The 20,628-nt window shown below is 39.3% G+C and overlaps 1 protein-coding gene and 1 pseudogene across 1 annotated transcript in view; both read left to right on the top strand.

Annotated features, from left to right (window-relative positions):
- Cntn3 (contactin 3) overlaps positions 1-20,628 on the top strand; it is a 386,288-nt gene that overhangs the window by 45,046 nt on the left and 320,614 nt on the right. The window lies entirely within an intron of this gene.
- LOC126506099 (prohibitin 1-like) lies at positions 16,544-17,612 on the top strand (annotated as a pseudogene).

Here is a 20,628-nt window from a genome sequence, read left to right as displayed (position 1 = left end):
TAGTCTCTGAGTATTTTGTGGAGGTCTGGCCAGAATGTTGTACAAGATGTGCACCATTTCAGCTAACCAAGTTGGGATTATCTTGTGCAGCTGGTACCCAAAACAGGTCTTGTAGTAGCGCTATCAGTATCATGACGTCATATCAACCAGGTAGAGTTGTTGTTGTGTTGCCCCATCTTCTTCCTGGAAACTTCAAATGTCACTTCAGGAAAGACTCATTGTTCATTGTAAAAAACTTAAAACATTAATCATATATACATATATATTCAATGAAAGGCATGATAGATAGAAAAATATGATATGAAGAAATGCAAAGATGTTTTCTAAACTCATATTTCTTTCTGTCCCATATCATGGCTCTTGACATGAGACAGAAACTCCAGAAACTCTGGGTATTACACATGAAATAATGGCGTGGGATATGGAGCAGAACTCTAACTCCAGCACTGGTGGGCAGAGATAAGATCTCTGGGTTCTGTCAGCTGGCCAGTGTAGCTGATTTGGTTGAATCTAGGTTCAATGAGAAATTCTGTCTCAAAAAATCAAGATCAAAAAGCAATGTATTGAGTGATCAAGAAAGACACCAACTTTGATCTGTGACCTGTACATATAGCTGCACACCCTTGTGTATTCATCCTCACACACCTGAACACACACACACACACAAAATAGTTAAACACTTTATATGTATTGGATCACTTTTCAGCTGTGGTTTATACCACTTGAAGGAAGAACTTGCCTTTATGTCATTGCCAAGCACAAGTACAATTGACCACTGTAATTCAGAAATCGGGACATATACAGCATTTTGATTATAATATTTTGTGTTTTCATTATCTCAAAAATGCTCCTAATTCAAATATAAGTTCTCTTTCCATGATTATTGTGATCTCAAGAAAAAGCATGACCTCTATAGGTTTGATAATCTACACAGAAGCTAAACAGGAAATGTATTCAAAATCAAATGAATTGATTTCTATGATCACATTTTTTTATCTTCAGTTATACATTTCAAGTTTCTAAGTAAAACTAGGAACCTAAATCCAACTTGTCTAATGTATTCTAAGCAATGCTTCAGCGAACTCATGATTTTTCAGCAGTTCCTGAGAACAAGACCTCAGAAATTGAGGCCAAGGCTTTGATGTCCTTTGCTTTTATGAGCCAAGAAGGTATTACACTACATAGGATTATCACATAACATTGGCCCCAACACAAGATTAGCTGAATGGAAAAATTAGCCAGAATTTTGTCTTTAGAGCTGTCCAGCATTTAATATCATAGTGTTTAAAGCACGGGGAATGTTGATAGGGAGTATGCTGATTGTACTTCTTACTGAAAAATTTTATATGTGAGCGAAACTCTCTGATTCAGAGAGATCAGCTGTATGTACTTACTAAAGCTGGTACTTGGAAGTATCCCTCTGCATAATGCTTTCTAGATCAGGAAAGGACATAGGTGCAATTGGTATTGTGCTGGATGCTCAGGCGTTGAGCATCTCTGCTTTCTGGTGTACGTGTTAGCATGTTTGACACTCCATCCTGTGATGTTATTTTCCATAGCAAAAGAAAGGCTGTCTTAGGAGGTCTTACTTAGACTCAGTGAGCCCTGTAAAAGCAGATCGTGTTGTCTTTCCAGACTCAGTGAGCCCTGTAAAAGCAGATCGTGTTGTCTTTCCAGTATTTTCCAGAGGCACAGCCTAGAAAAATGAACTTTCTTTGGCCCAGAAGAACGCAAATATCTACTTTGTGAATTGCCTCTGGGAGCCTCAAAGGAAAGTTTGCAGGTATCACTCAGAAGCTATGTGTAGTCCTATGCTGACAGCTACTAAGCTAAGGATGAGCCCTTTTCTTCTACCATGAGATGTGAATGCATCCTCACATCTGAGTCAACTTGTCTGAGGATCCCCAAGCCTCAGGTCAGCAAGCTATGGTACCTTGATGATATTCTTGTTATACCTGGGACCGACAGTCCAACTAAAACCTGCATAGATCCCTGACCCATGGCGATGTGAGATAGTAAGCGTGTTGTTTTAAACCATCAAGCCTATGGTCATATGCAATGGAGCAATCAAAATCTCTCTGAAAATACCTTTTTTTTTCTTTTCTATTGAATTATAACTTTAGTTTCAATTTTTCTCTGGATATAGTATTTCTCCTCTCCTTGAACAGTTTTACTTCATGTCGTACAGATGTCGCAGCATCTTCTAATTTAGAATATCTTAAATTTATGTATATGTATGTACACCTATTTGTCAGTATATATGCACCGTGTGTATGCAAGTGACTGTGGAGGCTGTAAAGAGGGAATTCAAGCCTTTGCAACTGATGATAAAATAGGGTTACGAGCTTCCCAGTGTAGGCACTGGGAACTGAACCAGGTTCTTCAGCAAGCACAGAGGGTACTCCTAAGCATTGGGTCATTTACCCCTGCAGTCCCTGCTGACTCTTCTTAAGGAATCAGCCAATCTCTTTGGCTCCCTGCTAGGCATTCTCCTTGTCCTTCTGTCGTGTGCTTTGCTGCCTCTGCTGATGCTCACCGAGCTTCTGTTTGGGCACTACCAGAGACCAGTACTTTTATTCTAGACTTCTGAGCTGTGTGACTGACATGTTGCCCAAGGGCTTGAACATCACTTAATCACTTACTGATAAACCCTGCAGTAAGTCATCATGTCACTGTTTGGATGCTTTCTATGGTCAGACAAAACGACTTCAGGGCTTGCTTATTTATTTATTTATTTATTTATTATTTCTTTTATTTTTTTTTATTGAGAAAAGGAAAAAAAAGTTTCCGCCTCCTCCCAGCCTCCCATTTCCCTCCCCCTCTTCCCACCCTTCTCCCCCTTCTCCCTCTCCTCTCCCCCTCCCTCTCCAGTCCAAAGAGCAGTCAGGGTTCCCTGCTCTGTGGAAAGTCCAAGGTCCTTCCCCCTCCGTCCATGTCTAGGAAGGTGAACATCCAAACTGGCTAGGCTCCCACCAAGCCAGAACATGAAGTAGGATCAAAACCCCGTGCCATTGTCCTTGGCTTCTCATCAGCTTCAGGGCTTATTTTTATGCCTAGTATCCTGTGTAGCTATACCATTACCTAAGTACACTATGGGTCTCTTCAGCATCAAAGAAATGCTATTAAAAGGAGCCTACGTTTTTTCTTTTCATGCTTATCAAGCCTAAAGTGGCTGGAAAAGTAGTTTTTCCTATAATACACTTCCAGCAACAATTTTCTTCCCAGGGTTAGCAGACTCTCCTTAGTTAATAGCTACAACCTGGTCTGAAGAATGAAACTGCATATCTCCCCTTTTTGGAGAACATCTAGCACCTTTTCCCAGCATCATCTACATCAGGGTACCCATGCTTTTCCTGGGTAATGAGTCATTTCACCTGCTTTGGTAATAGTCACTGAGGATAGAGTGCACGAAGTTCCAGGCTTTATCTGGCTTCGGGACAAGATGGGGGACATCTTAGTAATAAAACCCTAAGGGAAAATTCTAGAGGACAGTAGTAACAGAAGACATTACTAGAGCAAAGAAGAGGTCATGCAGCAGTTGGAGCCTGGCAGAGTCTTGTTGGATACTTTACTCTGGGGTCCCCTGTTTTGTTTCATTTTATGGTGAAGAGACTGGAATCCATTGAGGAACTCAAACAATAAAGGTGTCATTCCCAGAGATTTTAGTTTTCAGTCCTATTTTTGTAAACGTGGTACACTCCAAAAAGACAATGGCAAATTATTTAAAGAAAGAAGGGCATGAGTAAAGCATGTAGAAACTGCAAGCCAGGCACCAGGAACTTACAAAAAGAAGGTTCGGATGAATTTATTTGGGTTACCCAGATTTAACTCTCAGGTCTTGTTCACAGCAACCATATTTTCTGTCACATATCTATACATACTCCCAGCCAAAGGAACCAGAACATACGAAAAAGGTATGCCTTCATTATTCAAGTTCAAGATCCACTATACAATCTGAGAGTTAATCTTCTTTTCCAGAGCACCACGGACTAATTTGTCTCATCCCTGTCATGATATATGTATGCACAAATGCTCATTTTACTTTATCTGCATACTAAAGTCAAGGACTCAAGGTGTCCTTAGAACACCGTGTGTTTCATCATCTTGGATGTTTTGGCACATGTGTCACAGTACACCAAGGCGTTTTACAAATGTTACAGTGCAATAGCAGCACGTATACCATGGTAATAACCAACAGTTCTCCAATGGGACTGATGACCCACTTAACAATAGGGAAGTCACACCTCATACTGGGAACCTAGCCAACCATCCAGAGCTCATGAAATATGGATCTTAAAGAAGAATCTAGAACCACAACTCTACTAAGCTAGCATAATACCTAACTCTGTTCTAAAAATTTCTTTTTAAAACCAGAGATAAATGTACTGATAATGTCTCATCAAGGAAACATACTTTTACAAGAGACAGAGATCATTACAGAAAGCCACAACCAATAAAAATGCAGAATTGTCAAGCCCAGTCCCAGTGAACAAATCTATGCACGCAAGGCTGACGAAATGTTGTGGAAGAGGGGTTTGAAAGATTTTAAATCAGGGGATCAGAGAGTTTGCTGAGGCTGTGCATTCTAGTAACTATTGTGGGTTATTTGTGTACTGTGTGGTGGTGCATTGTTGTGATTGGTGTGATAAAGAGCTGAATGGCCAAGAACAAGGCAGGAGGATTGAGCCAGACTTCCTGGAAAAGAGAGAAGAAGTAGGAGATGAATCTAGGCTCCAGAGAGATACCAGAAGAGATGAAAGAAGCAGGATGGGCAGTTTGTGACAGACTGTATATTAATAGAAATATAGTTTAAGTTATAAGAGCTACTTAAAGGCAAGCCTAGGATAAAGCTAAGCTTTCATAACTAACAAGTCTCTGAATTGTTAGATGTGAGCTGGCAGCCCAGAGGAAAGTTCGACTACAAATAATGTTCAAAAATCCTCTCATAAAGTCTTACTAACATGTCTGCCTCAATGCAGGCTAAGCCTGGACAACGTAGACATGCTGAAGTGAATGAGAGAAGACCAGGAGGTCTCACCCCTACACAAAGAACTACGGAATAGTGAGAATAGGAGAAATAGTGTTTCTCAGGGAAAAATGCATCAATTGATTATTCAATATAAAGTAATAAATCCTGAATACTTACATATAAGCAACGTTACATAGACTGAGTAGGATATATATACATACATATATATTCACATACATATATACACACATATATTTTACACAAGCATAAATATATATATATATATATATATTTGTTGAAAAAAAGAGGCCATAAATTTGAAAGAAAGCAATGAAGGGTATATGGGAGGATTTGGAAGAAGGAAAGTGGGAAATGATGTAATTATATGATAATCTCGATTTAAAATAATTAGGAGAATAAAATGTTGTGAGCTTTAAATCAGTCCCAACTAAACAGACATTTATTGCCAACTCATACTTTGACAATGCAAAAAGAAACAAAGAGGGAGCTATTGGAGCCATCAACCTTCTATGGGTAGTATAGGTTCTTTGCATTAGTGGGCATGCTAAGGCCAAATAAAGTCCCCATTTGACTCACTTTTCTTTGCTTTTACAAGTGATTAGAAACTTCTAATAGAATGGCACACATACTTTTGAAAAATTTAGAGACTGGATAAGAGTTTGTATGTTAAATTAAATCAATCTGCCTTTTTGGAAATTGAGACTTAGGGCTAGGAGGCAACTCAGTTTGTAGAGAAAATCCTTGATTTGATTCTCAGAACCACATCAGACTGGCTGTGCTGGTACATGGTCATAATCTGAGTATGAGGCAGAAGTATCAAGAGTTCAAAGCAATCTTCAGCAACTTAGGACATTTGAGGGTGGGTTACGATGCATGCGACTCTATAAAAAAATAGTTCATTGTGACTTTTGAATTACTTAGATATTCCTTTATGCTGTGAGTTAGAAACTTTGGAGAGAGTCCTTAAATCTGGGAGCATAGTTGGTGACACCCAGTTTTCAGAGAATTGCTGATGGATGTTAGAATGAGTAGTTACTATTAAAATCCTGCTAACATAGATTTTTCTATATTTAGTGTCTATAGATTACTAAGTTTTCTTTACAGAGAAGGAATGCTATAAATTATAACCATCAGAGTATTGAACTTGGCTATTGTTCCCTCTTTTGTGTTCCTGCTGTTTTTGTTAAACACTCTTTCTGTGCTTCTCTGAACGCATTGAAAATCCATACTCAGAAGCATCAGAAAAGTGACCGTATAGAAAAGACTATCCACTTCATCTTCCCAGGATGTCAAGTGGACCCTTTTCATGGATGATATGTAGGTGCCAGGAACTAAGGAGTCTTAGATACTCTTTTTCAGATTTGGTCTTCACTATTGTAATTAAAGTGTTCTATATCACACGGTAGGACCTCAGAAGATGCTGAATTGACTCCAACTATTTGACAAACGTCTATCAGAGATGCAGAAGCCACCTTAAGTATTTCGCTCATAAGGATTCCATATATTTTTGACATAGGCTTGCAAATGACGTTATATACTTGTCACAGCAAAGTACGTATTCTTTACCACTGCTGTGTAAGTTAGCCTAGGAAGATAGGTTTCTCACAATTGGAGAATGGCACCTCATGATGTAGAAGGTGTTCTTTTCTGTTTAAAAAAAATAAAGATGCTGGCTGCCCAAACAGAATGGCAAAAGTCCACTCTATCTGTAATAGTGTTAGGTAGCTGCAAATTGGATTCCATTATTACTCTATAATAACACGGTGAAAATTGGAGCTTGTAGATGTCACCTTTCCAATAGGCATATGTCTGTTTGAGTTCTCACAATCTAACTGTGAATATGAAATTCTTTTCTTTTTTTCCCCTATGGGTTTCAAATGAAAAAGACAGCCTGAAGAGGAGAGATGAGAAAGCAGAAACATCTGTGGTTTGGCAAGCAAAAGAAACACTGAGAGTATTTGGGGTGACTTGTGGATTGTATAGAAACAAATAGAGTGAACCCAGCAGCTGCAGTGGATACGCTGTTTAAAGCCATTCCCCCAGAACAGGAACAGTGGGACAATCCGTTACTGAGTTGCATGATGCATTGGAATGTTGAGCTAATCAGGCAATCTAATTGAGTGAACATCTGCTGCTGCTTTATCATTATTCTCAAATGGGCATTATCTCTTTGCATGCCAGGGATGGCTAAGTATCTCTCAGCCTTTCTAATAGAAGCTGACTCTGGGGTTTATGTTTCAACTGCTTTCAATTGCCCTGAAATTTAGGTGACCCAATTTAAGGTCAAATACAGCATGGTTTTTCTTTTGATAGAACTAGTTTTGAAGGAAATGATTAAAAATGTTGACGTCTAGGTGGACTGGTGAGGTATGAGGGTATTTCATTGAATTGGGAAAGAGTACTTTTATGCTGTCTTCCTACTAAGAAGGTAGAGTTACATGAGCCATGGTAACAGACAGAAAACTGTGAAGAAGATGTGGAAGTCCAGTGTCCATGAAGATAAAGGTCCTCACACAAGTGCAGGAGACTTCAGCACACACATGTGTCCGTGCCTATGCTTTAGTCCTTTGATTATTTTTCAACCATCATTTTCTGGACGCTGTTGCCATGGCATCCAGCAGATAGAGAAGAAACAGCAATAATATTTGTGCTGTTTTAACTCTAATTAAAACTCAGTCGGCCACAAGCAAAGATGTGAAAATAGGAGGGGACCTGTTGAGCAGGGATCCTGTGGTAGAGGGTGGAGAATGCAAGAAAGAAAAGGTGGTGAACACGACTTAAGTTCATCATGTAAATGTATGAAGCCGCCACTAAAGAATTTAAAAGGGCATGCAACAACTCTAAAGGAAAAATGTGCGAATAAAGAGTTTTGAATCATAATTAAAACAATACCATTGCAACAAACACAGGTTCGTGGAGTGACTGCGCCAAACTTTACATGCACTTACTTTGCAGCTAATGTTGGAATCTATGCCTGCAAATATGTATACTTGTTCTACTGTTGTCAGGCACTTCTATTAGGAATAAGAATTTAAAAAAATATATAGAGCTACTAGAACTATCAGGTGAGGATGAAGCTGGTGCTGAGGCTCTAGACTAATTCTACTTTCTCTAATATGCCAGGGATGGGAGGGAAAGGTCACTTCCTTTCATAGTTTTGTAATATTGATATTCTTTTGAAGATTATGTTGGCTTGGATTGTGAGTGCTCACTCTGGATCAACCTTACACCCATATGTGATGATCAAATCTGAAAGTAAATTCTTAGAAAAACATAACTGTATAATGTTTTGAATGAAAAGTGGCGGCAATCATCTCTTCGTTTGCCAATACCTGCTGAAATCTAACTGCTCCTAAAGTTTTGTAAAAAGTGGTGAGGGTAGAATAATGGGATCCTATCTCATGAAGTTTCCATTTGGCGTGGAAGGAGGAAAAAACTCTAAATCCCCAGTTAGTGTTAAAATCCAGGGAGTGGTAATTGACCAAAGAGCAATATAGCAAGATTAGGACACGTTGAGGAGACGCAGGATGCTTCTATAAGGGGAGGATTTATGTAGCAGGGACCAGGAGTTTGAGTGGAAAATCAAGCTACCAGAGAGTGTGGTAGATAGAAGAAGGCTTGGGGGCAAGCTTTAGCCAGTGCAGATGTGCTGAGGAGGGTATGGAATGATTCTCTTCCTAAAGGAGGCAACTATGGCTAGAAAAGAGTAAAGGCTTCTGGAGGAGTAGGGTGGCCCAAGAGGGAAGCATAGAATGGCTTTTGTCACACATAGTGATGAGTCAGTGTTTTAGTTTCTGAACAATGGGAGGCTCTTGATAGGATTTTCGGTGTAGAAATAAAACTTCTGGTGAAAGTTTTAAACATTGGCACTGTATCAACAGAGAGGGAGGCGGATAACTGATTTACATGGCAATTTCAATAATCCACTTAGGAGATAACAGCCTGGGATGGTAACTTGGAGATGGAAAGCTGATGATAGTAAAGTATTTCTAAATATCTATAAATATGTGAATGTAGATTTCATTATGCATTAATTTGAATTTGTGTATAAAATTGGAAAAAAATTTGGAAAGTGTTTAAAGATAATTAGGGCATCTAAAGCACATAAAATTACTTTCTAATTTCTGTGAGGTTACCAACTGTTCTAATAATTGCAATATGGAGTGACCCTCACAGGCTGTCAACATGTTCCTGGCCCAATACGCTCTGCTGAGCCTCCAGACACAAGGCCATTGGTTTAGAGTTAGTCACTTATGTATGCATGTGCATGAAGTTATATAACCAGACAGAACATATCAACTCTTCTTGCTTAGGCTGAGGACCATACACAGAGAAGAGTGTAGTGATATACTTAATGGTAGGTAGCCAAGGGGAACCATCGCTGGGATTGTCTCCCAGGGATCTCCAGTCTCATTGCCAGAGCAGCACTGCCAGTTTATGTTGCCCTTACTATTGGGCATTCACTCCATTTCGGCAATTGGACACATAGTATGAGTCTTGAGTTGCTACTCTGGGTATGCAGTGGATCTTAGCTTCTTTGGATTAGTATATTCTAACCTTAGAGAAGTATTTTGGGTTTAAGGATGTTACCAGTGTCCTGTTGTTCAGATGTGAATGACTCTGGTGATGACCTTCTATTGGTTTTTGTATGGGTTACTGATGTGTGATTTGATAAACTGGAAATCTGTACTTCACTATGCTAGGCAGTTGCATAGTATAAAACAGGAAGCCATAAGGTTAGGTGGGGGAACCAACACCAGAAGAAGCTTCCATCTTCTTTTCTCCTCAGAGGATTGTACTTTGTCCTTTCTTCTCATTTTCTCTTTGAGCAATCTGCAACACATGAACTTAACATTCAGCTGACAAGTTTGGGTGGATGGTTTGTGGGGAGTGGCTATGTTATATATGTCTTCTTTTCTTTCCCTTCCTTTCTTCCTTCCTTCCTTCCTTCCTTCCTTCCTTCCTTCCTTCCTTCCTTCCTTCCTTCCTTCCTTCCTTCCTTTCTTTGCTTTTTCTCTTCAGTTCCATCAAGACTGACTTTCAAGCACAAAGCTCCCTGCTGGTGGAGGTAAGCTGAGCATGTACAAGGTTACACAATGACTGCCACATGCCAAAGCTCCCTAGAAAGAAGGCATCTTCTGAACTGCCTGCAAGCGGGCCTCTAATGAGGCCCCAAAGGAGCTGGTATGGCTGCAGTTTCTCCTTTATTGCATAGGAATTATCAACCTCTCAGGGGTCTTTAGTACCCCAAAACCCACCAGCGTAGATCATTCAACTTCCTGCATCTAAAGAATCACAGCATTTGGGAGCAGAAAGATAACAACTTTCTGTGGGCTTTGTTCATTTTGCTACTAAGGGAAGACCAGAAAACTCTGCAAAACTGAGCCAGTCTTAGACAAGGGGCTTACCCCCTGTGTGTCTGCCTCTTCCTAATAATAGTATTGATCATGATAAGAACTATAGGTAGCTTTATTGAACTTCATAATGCTGTTTAATATTTCCTATGCCTTATAATATTTGGATATGAAATGACCTTCAAGTATGGATATCATTGTTCATGAACTATAGTCAAAAATTAGGATTTAAGATGTTAATGTATCTAGAGATGATATGCAAATAACAAATCTTAGGCTGAAATAAGAGTTCTTACACCAATACTATATGAATCATAACTGTGTTGTTCTTTTACCTATTTTATTATTAAAATAATACTGTCATTTAAAATTATTAAGAAGATGTGCTTAGCATACGTCTGATCATTTTCAATATATACACATAAGGTAGGTAGGTATGTATCTGTCACTTAACATCATGAAGAGGGTTACCAATATTCACTCCTCGGAACTGGGAGCTCCTTTAGCATGCATTCAAGTGTAAACAGCACGGACAAAGGCTTCTCAGATGCATCCTGTAAGAGGAGGTGGAAAGTGGAAATGTAAGGCCATACCAGTTGGTAAAATTATTGTGTCAAAGCCTTAGGTCCTCTCATGAGGAGTTCTGAGATGCTTTAATCCATCTCAATTCTCTAACCTTGGTACAGTGGAGTGGGCCTTAGTATGTCATGAAAATTTAAGAAGTCATATGCAATTACATCAGAAGATGAAGGAATAGTTTGAGTGAACCTTTTTGCTTGAAGACATTTCCTAGAGAGAAACCCAACTGAGAGTCATCAGCCACCTATATTTGTAGCAGTTGGAACAATGAATATTTCATTCAGAAGAGGAATTGCTATAGTCTTCCTTCTGTGTAGCACACCTTGCCTTGTATACCACAATAAAATTTGAAAACTCCTTGCTATGTATTTTTTTTTAGTCTCTCCTACTTAAGAGAAACTTAAGAAGAGACAAAAAATAGAAAATGTATCCCACTGTAAGCCACTGGACAGGTCTGGATGGAAATGCATAATTACCTTCTCTCCCCTGGTATCATATGGTAGTTTGTCAACTTGACACATCTAGAATTACCTTGGAAGGGAGTCTCAATGAAGAATTGTCTACATTATGTTGGCCTATGGATATGCCTATAGGGAATTTTCTTAATTGGGTCAACCATGAGGGGAAGACCCACCCTGAATATGAGTGTCATCACTTCATGTGTTGAACCCTAGACCAAGAAAATGAGAATTGAGCTGAGCATTCCATTTATGCATGAATCCACTGCTGTCTGCTCTTAACTGTAGGTATGATATGATTAATTATTCAAAGTTCCTGAGGCCTTTACTTTCATGTAATAGTGGACTGTTATATGGAAGAGGGTGCAAACCAAGCCCTTCTGTCTTAAATTGTTTTTTTTAACGTGTTTTTTCCCCCCACAGCAATGAGCATAGGAACTAAGAATATCCATTCTAGAGTCTCTGTCTCTCTGTCTTTGTGTGTTAGACTCCAGGTCTAAAACACCTGCAGCATCAATATGGAAACTACATTATGAAACTTAGTGGTGCTCTAGCTGTGTTTTCTAATGCAAATTATCACTCGATAGAAATGAGGATTGTACATATTTTTAATGTAGAGGGTTTAAAATTTTTTTGAGAATTTATTTTATACAGGAGCACAGTATTTTTGTATTTATAAATCTTTTCCCTCCAACTTTTCTTGTGTTTCCTTCTACTTACTCTCAAATTCATGAACTCTTCTTCAACTATTATTCCTGTCTATGTATGTGAGGGAATGTTGAACAATAAGACACTCCATTTGGAGCTTGTTTTCTTCTAAAAAAAAAACTCGTCTTCGGGCAAGGAACTACACATACATCCACCACTGACAAAATGCACAGTGTCTATACAGGACAAGCAGGATGCAAGAAAAAAAAAGACTGTCAAACCTTTCCAAGACAGGGTAAGACAGTTTTGGAAATTTCCCTGCCTCTGAAAATGGTCTTCCAGTTACTCTAGGCCTTAGCCAAAGTTGGATGCTCCAGCATTGCAAATGAGACTTTTGTGACTGTCCAGGCAGCAAGATGTCTCTGTCAATTCTAGTTTTGGAAGTTGCTTATAATGCACTTCCCGCTTACTTAGGTAATATTATATCCTTCTGTTATCTTCGATGGAGTTGGAATAGATAAAATTATAGTTTTTCTTAGTTATCTTTATCAAAGATAAAGAAGATTTAATATTCTAACTACAATTCTTGTGTGAAACCTGTTTTCTTACATGTAATTTTACTATGTTAAAGTTAATTTTTTATTTAAACAGAAAAGGGGAAATGGTATGGGAAATTTTTCTGTATATGTGTTGTTTCTATTGGCTAATGAATAAAATTGCTTTGGCCATTAGCTTAGCAGAATAGTGCAAGGTGAAAATTCCAAACTAGTAGAGGAGGAGAGAGTAGGTAGAGTCAAGGAGAAGCCATGGAGTGTTGCATTAGGAGCAGCGGTGCTGCGTCCCCGGCACCCGGCCGCCCGCATGGCTAGCTTATGCCCGAAATAATTACACAGAAACTGTATTCTATTAAATACTGCCTGGCTCGGCTAGTTCCAGCTTCTTATTGGCTAGCTCTTACATATTGTTCTAACCCATTTCTAATATTCTGTGTAGCCCACGAGCTGGCTTACCAGGGAGGATCTTAACCTGCATCTGTCTGGCGTGGGAGCATCATGGCGACTCTTCCACTAAGCTTCTTTCTCCCAGAATTCTCTTCTGTNCAGCATTCTCTTCTGTCTACCCTGCCTACCTAATTTTCTGTCCTATGAGGGCCGAGGCAGTTTCTTTATTATTAACCAATGAAAGCAACAGATAAGATACAAGACCCACCTCCATCAATGGAGCCATTGCAGGAGACAGACACAGAAGACAAGACACTGGATGGAACCTTACCAGTAGGCTACAACCATGTGATGATATACAGATTAATAGAAATGTGTTAATTTGAGATAGAAGAGCTAGCTAGCAAGAAGCTTAAGACATTAGTCAAACAGTATTGCAAATAATATAGTTTCTGTGTGATTAATTCAGGTCTGGGTATCCAGGAATAAGCTAGTGGCCTCCAACTATGTGTGTGTGTTTGCGCATGCACATATACAGTTATATGGAAATATCTATATATAACATACTAAATGAGTTCTTTTAGTATTGCTCATGTGTATATATGTTTAGCACTGACCCTGAGGATTGACTAACCTATCAGGGATCTCTTCTTGGAGAAAATGTATTTTCTGTCTTTTAGCAGTAGTTAATTGCTTCTACCTCTTTATCTAAGGGCGTCCCTTGTGAAATTTCCCATCTGTGTTGGCCTGCCAACTGGTGTCATCATTATGAAGGTCTTGTTTAGGCAACCTAATTGTTGAAGTTCCATGGGTTAAACTTCTCTATATGTCTAAAAAACACTGTTTAATAGAAGATATCCTGGTTCTCGGTTTTTCAATCTTCCCAGTATCTCTTCTGTGATTTTCCCTAATCCTTATGTGTTGGGGTTGTGTTACAGATGTATCAAGTGGGGTTGATCATGCGACAGTGAGTTTTTCTCTGAATTTTATCAACTAATGCATCTCTTTAGAAAGAAATGACTCATTTAATGAGGCTTGAGAGCTAAACATATATCTACATATATGGATGCACATTTAGAATACAGTTACAAATTATATTTCAGTTAGGAATATGGCAGTATAGGTTCCTTTCTGGGTCTGTGTCATAATGAGCCATTACTGCTTGGCTGGGTTTACAGGACCAAGCATGAATTCTCTTCTGTCGAATAGACCCAATTCCAATTAGATAGTTATTAACCCCAAGATGAAAATGCCATAACTACATCAATGGGGAGCAGTGTATTACTAGTCTGGATACTATTCTTAGACTGCCCATCTGGGTAGGACTGTTGGTTGGTTTTCTCCCTTGAATATTTGCCTTGAACCTTTACTATGTGAGTTATTTTTCACAGAAGAGGCTTAAAGATCATATCTATCTCTATTCCTTCAAGACCTGTGTCCAGATTTTGAGAGGTCTTCAGAGATAGGGTCTTGCTTTCTTGGAGACAACCAAGAATGCCAATAGCCTGTGTTATTTTGAGAGTCTTTAGAACTTTCCTGACCAGCAAATAAAAGGGAAGTTCCCATTCTTGTCACTGGGGTTTTGTGAGACAGTATACATTCTTTCACATAAACACATGTATTTTAAGTAAACATGAAATAATATGTTTCTCTATGTAATTTTAGATATCCTTAGTGGCATTTATCTTCCCCTTATTCTTCTCTTTTTGTATTTCTACCATTTCTGTTTCTCAAATAAAGTCTCTATGATTTTTCCATTTCCCCTTCCATAGTGCATGAATCCTAGTATCCCGCTCCTTAAAACAAATTCTGCACAACCCCCACATTGTCTCTTTCTACTTAACAGGTATGTTAGTTTTTTTTTTTTGTCAGCTATGATTATCTGGAAAGAGGAGCCTCACTTCGTAATATTTCTCTATCATATTGACTGCAGACAAACCTGTTGGGGGGGGGTCTTTTCTTGATTACTATTTAATATGAGAGTTCCCACCATACTGCAGGCAGTAAAACTCCTGGACAAGCTGGGCGATGGTGGCGCACACCTTAAATCCCAGCACTCGGGAGGCAGAGGAAGGCGGGTCTCTGTGAGTTCGAGACCAGCCTGGTCTACAGAGCTAGTTCCAGGACAGGCTCCAAAGCCACAGAGAAACTGTCTGGAAAAACCAAAAAAAAAAAAAAAAAAAAAAAAAAAAAAAAAAAAAAACCAAAAAAAAAAAAAAAAAAAAAAAAAAAACAACTCCTGGGCAAGTGATCCTGAGTGGTATAAGATATCAAACCGATTAAGCCATAGGAAGCAGACAAGAGAGCAATATTCTGCCATGACTTCAACTTCAGGCCCTGAATCCAGCTTCCTCATCTGAGTTATTTCCCTGACTTGCCTTTAGGGATGGAATATAAACTTGTAAGGTTAAATAAACTCTTCCTCTGCTAAGTTGCCTTTTAGTCAAGATACTTATTAAATTAAGAGGAATACAACTAATAAACCAGCATTCTGTGGCTACTTCAGGTTATATACCCAAATATAGAGATTCAGAGCTGATGTGGGAAGTCCTTTTGTTTATGTGTTGCTTTTATTGGTTAATGAAAAAAACTCTTTAGGCCAATGGCCTAGCAGAGTAAAGCCAGGTAGGAAAACAGAACAGAAATAGAGAGAGTAGGCAGAGTCAAGGAGATACAATGTAGCTGCCAAAGGAAAAAGACGCCAGCCACCAGCCAGAACATTACTGGTAGGCCACAGCCTCTTGGCAATACATAGATGAATAGAAATGGGTTAGCTTCAGATGTATGAGTTAGCTAAAAATATCTCTAAGCTATTTGCCAAAGAGTGTTGTAATTAATATAGTTTCTGTGTTATTATGGGCAGATGGGAAACAAACAAGCAGCCTTCATCTACATAGAACTACTCTCTCTTAATAAGAGAACATGTAGCATTTGTCTTTCTGTGTCTGGGTCACATCACTCAGTATAATGTTTTCTCATTTCTTCCATTTATCTGAAAAGTTGATAATATCATTTTTCCTTAAAGCTAATCCCGTTGTGTATATGTACCATACTTTCATTGTCCATTCATCAGCTGAAGGACACCCAAGCTGTTTCAATCTCTTCTTCATTGTGAATAGAGTGACTGTGAGCATGGCAAGAATACCTGTGAAACAGGACTTTCAGTCCTTTGATTACACGTTGATATAGCTGGCGCCTGTGCTAAATTTACATTTACCTTTTGGAAAACTACTCATAGTGACTGCTGCAGTTCACAATCCCACCAACAGTGGTTGAAGGTCCCTCACCATTCTGAGTGAGGTAATGCATCATCTCAAAACAGTGTAACTTCTCTTCCTTTCACGTCCTCAGGGTTGGTTCTCCCACAACTACACATTCATGGCCATCTGTACCGTGTTGCAGATATAAGGGACACTCTTCCTGAGTGTTCAGCCAATGAGGGGCAGAGGCAACGCTACCACTTTTATGACCTCTGGGCCAGCTCTTCCATCTGCCTCAGGCATTGATGGATTTGGGGGGGGGCATATCTTACCCACCCATGCTGCCAAATGAGCCCATGCTGCCATATGACAAATGAATAATGGGTACAGCTCTCCCATGCTTACAACTTTGGAGCTGGCTCGCCATACCTCTGCCAATGGGGTTGGTTCTATTGTGCTGCCCAAGGCTTGCTCTCCCAAGTGTTATAGCTGGTGTGTGTGTGTGTGTGTGTGTGTGTGTGTTTACATGTGTTATTGTATGTGTTACTTTTATGATTCTTGTTACTTTTGAAGGTTTTGTGTATTCTAGATGTTCATTTTCTATTGGGTGAATGACAAAGATTCTTTCTGATTCTGTAGACTTGCTCTTCACTCATTTGATGTTTTCTTTGTTGTAAATAAAAGCATTTTAGTGTTATGAGGTCCCACTTGTCAGTTGTTCCCCTCATTCCTGTGTGTATGGAATTCTATTTAAAAAGTACTTTTGATGTGGAGGTCAGAGTGGAAGCAGGTGTGAGTGGGTGCAACAAAAGGAATCATGGCTGCAAAGCCTGACTTTAGCAGTGGCAGGAGGTGTGGTGAACTCTGCCTTGTATAATGTGGATGCTGGGCACAGAGCTGTCATCTTTGACCGATTCCGTGGAGTACAGGATGTTGTGGCTGGGGTTGGGGCTCACTTTCTCATCCTTTGGGTACAGATACCAGTTATTTTTGACTGCCGCTCATGATCAGAAGGTCAACATCACACTACCCATCCTCTTCCGGCTGGTGACTAGCCAGCTTCCTCGTATCTACACCAGCATCAGTGAGGACTATGATGAGCAGGTGCTGCATCCCATCACTACAGAGATCCTAAAGTCAGTAGTGGCTCGCTTTGATGCTGGAGAATTGATCACCCAGCGAGAGCTGGTCTCCTGGCAGGTGAGTGATGACGTCGCAGAGAGAGCAGCAACATTTGGGGTCATCCTGGATGACGTGTCCTTGACACATCTGACCTCTGGAAAGGAATTCACAGAAGCAGTGGAAGCCAAACAGGTGGCTCAACAGGAAGCAAAGAGGGCCAGATTTGTGGTGGAAAAGGCTGAGCAGCAGAAAAAGTCAGCCATCATCTCTGCTGAGGCGACTCCAGGGCAACCAAGCTGATTGCCAACTTCCTTTTATAAACCGTTAGCATATATTTTTGTTTATGTATATAGTGATATGCTCAGATTCATGCACATTTTAAACTAAATAGTTGAGATAAAAAATATTTCAACTTGCTTTTTTTAAAAAAAAATATGGAATACATAGTTAAAAATGCCAGGGTAATTTTTGAGTTGGGGAACACAGTGGAGTTGAGAATAAAGGAAAATAAAACAATAAAGCAGTTTGAAGAATTAATAAAATAAAAAATTTCAGCAAATTAAATTATGTAGTGACAATTTTGAAATCATGTTGTATGTTGTAAATGTGAGGAATTCTGTACTGAGTGCTTCAAGTGGTCAACAAAACAAAACAAAAAACTAAATGGAGAAATTAGTAAGCGTGAGTGGTTAAAGCAGAAGTTGGACCTCTGTCTCAGAGTGGAACATCAAGTGAAAGGTCCTGAATGGCTGCCTTGCTTATTTGGCTTTTAATTTACTAGTATTTGTTGTTGTGTGCTTTTGTGTTTGTGGTAAGCCATACAACAACAAGAAAAAGTCAGTTCTCCTTGTTTCACTGAATATTTGGGTGTCTTTAAGAAAATGTATTTCATATCTAAAGATGAAGTCTTCTGTACAGGTTTTCAGAAAAGAGAGATCAGAAACTGTTCTTGAAGTGAAATTTAAATAAGAGATCTTTCTCTTGACATTGGTGAGTTTACAGCTTAGGTCAATCAGTATATTTGAGCTGTGAATGCATAAGTGAACTTCAGTGGTGCCTGTGAAATACAGGTAGAATTTCAAACTACAGAAATGGTGATGAAAAATGATACTGACTGTACTTAGACTTACTAAAAATATTAATCAGAGTTGGAAGACTGCAAAATAATATTTTTTTAGAGTCTTAAAAGTCTGATAGGCCATCAAAATGTTTCAGTGAGTAACAAAAGAAGTTGCCATACACTCCTGAAAACCTGAATTCAGGAACTCAAAGTGTAAAGAGAAAACCGACTCTCAGAAGTTGTATTGTAATCTCTACACATGAAAATTGACTTTCAAAAGTTGTCCTGTAACCTCCACACATGCTGTTTCTCTATCTCCCTTCTTTTCTTCCTCCTTCCCACCCTCAGTTTCACACACACACACACACACACACACACACACACACACACACACTAAATGAAAAAGTGAGCTTGTAGGTAGCCATATAGAATAAAATTGCAGAAAATTGTTTTGACAGTGTTCCAGAACTTTAATTTTCTCATCAGAATTCAGACACATTGACACTTTCTATTTTTTTTTGTATTGTAGTTTAGGCATTTATTTTTAAATATAGTAATTTGTGGTTTTATAAATACATTAAATGTATTTTGATAATACTCCTTTCTGAACCCCTCTCAGATCTAGCTTTGGCTCCCCTGCCTCCTCCCAACTTCATAGTCTCTGCTTTATTTTATAATCCACCAAGTCCAGTTTGTGCTGCCCATATATTTAGGTGTGTAAGACCAATGGCTACATCCTCAAAGAAAAGGGACTCTTCCTCCCTAGTAGCTATCATCTGTCAATATTTTCTTAGTTAGGGGTGGGGCCTCTTGATACCCTCCCTACTCCACGTTGGAATCTTGTGAAGGTATCTAAAACTTCTGTAAGTTCATGAGTACAGTGATCTTGTCACATCCAGATGACACTGCTTCTTCAACCTCTATGACCCTTGACTTTGCTATCATTCAGCTTGAGCTTTGGCAGTGGAGGGGATGATAAAATTTTCCTACTTATGACTGGCACTCTACAGACACTAAGTCTCTGGACTTAATGTACTTGTTGTAAATTTATATATTAATTGTTATCCGCAAACAACTTGTTTGATGAGATCTGAGAGCTTCACTAATATATGGGTATAGAATTTAGAGAGCATTTTCATACTATGTCCATTTAGCAACAGAATTGTTCTAAGTTCACGTCTGAAGATTATGATTTCTACAACCACTGGTACTTGGTCAAATGTATCATTTCTGGCATGGTTTTCCTCCTATGGGTTTAGACATAAATAAAATTAAATAAAACCAGAAATCTGTCGGTTACTCTAAAAACGTCCATGCCACTCTTATACAGCTGGACCTATCTTAGCATTCTGGTCATTATTATAGCTCACAGTGTTCATTATATTCTGGGTTATATTCCGGAAGACTACATGGCACCTTTTGGTACTATGACAGCTAGTCATCAGAGAGTGAGCTTCCTGGTCAGTACCAGCTTGATTTGTCTATGTCCTATGGCTGAACTGTGTGGAATCTTCAGCAATGGCGTCTTATCAAGTTCTGGTGAGCAATAATGATCAATGGCAATAGCTTGTATTGATTATGGGTTCTCCAGGATACCTCTGGCAAACAATTGAAGAGCAATTGTCCCACAGCTGCCCTGAGCTTTTTATTTGGCACCATATGGCTTCTGGAAGGAAGGTTATCCTCTGGTGGGTTAACCCGAATTTATGTATTTGTATGAGTACACATAGAGGAATACATGTAGGAAGCTTTAAACATACAGATAGCAGTGTCAGACATTCTTAATGTATGCTACCCTTCCTTCACCCTATCTTCTGTGATGCCTGACGCCTCTCTCACTTAAACTCTGTCACTGTTATTACCCACTTTTCCTTCAGATCAGTTCTTTTCTATTGAAAACCTTTTAAAGCACATAATAGATGCCCTGATTTTAGTTTAGAGCTGTAGTTACTTAATTACTGTTATTTAACTAGTGGGGGTTTGAGGCAGTATACCTGCCAGGCGAAATCCCAGTAGCCACCTACTGGGACACTGTGTGCCTGTGCGCTCTATTTATGTCCATGTGTACAAGCTTCACCAGCTCAGGTATGTGAAGAGACCAGACAGTGACAGTGAGATGTCTCCCACACCTGCTTCTCCACCTTCTTACTGTTTTGAGACAGTCTCTCTTTGAACCTGGAGCTCACTGTTGGTGCTAGTATGCCCCTGTGATTCAGTTTGCTTTGCCCTTTCACTTCCAGTGCTGGGGTCGCAGGCTTGTCCTATCACACTCAGAA

This window comes from Alexandromys fortis, unplaced genomic scaffold (assembly GCF_014885135.2).
Source record: "Alexandromys fortis isolate MF-2015 unplaced genomic scaffold, M_Fortis_MF-2015_v1.1 scaffold_48, whole genome shotgun sequence".
In the NCBI taxonomy this organism is placed as follows: domain Eukaryota; kingdom Metazoa; phylum Chordata; class Mammalia; order Rodentia; family Cricetidae; genus Alexandromys; species Alexandromys fortis.
Note: the sequence above shows the minus strand (reverse complement) of the source record. Positions and strands in the feature narration are given on the sequence as shown.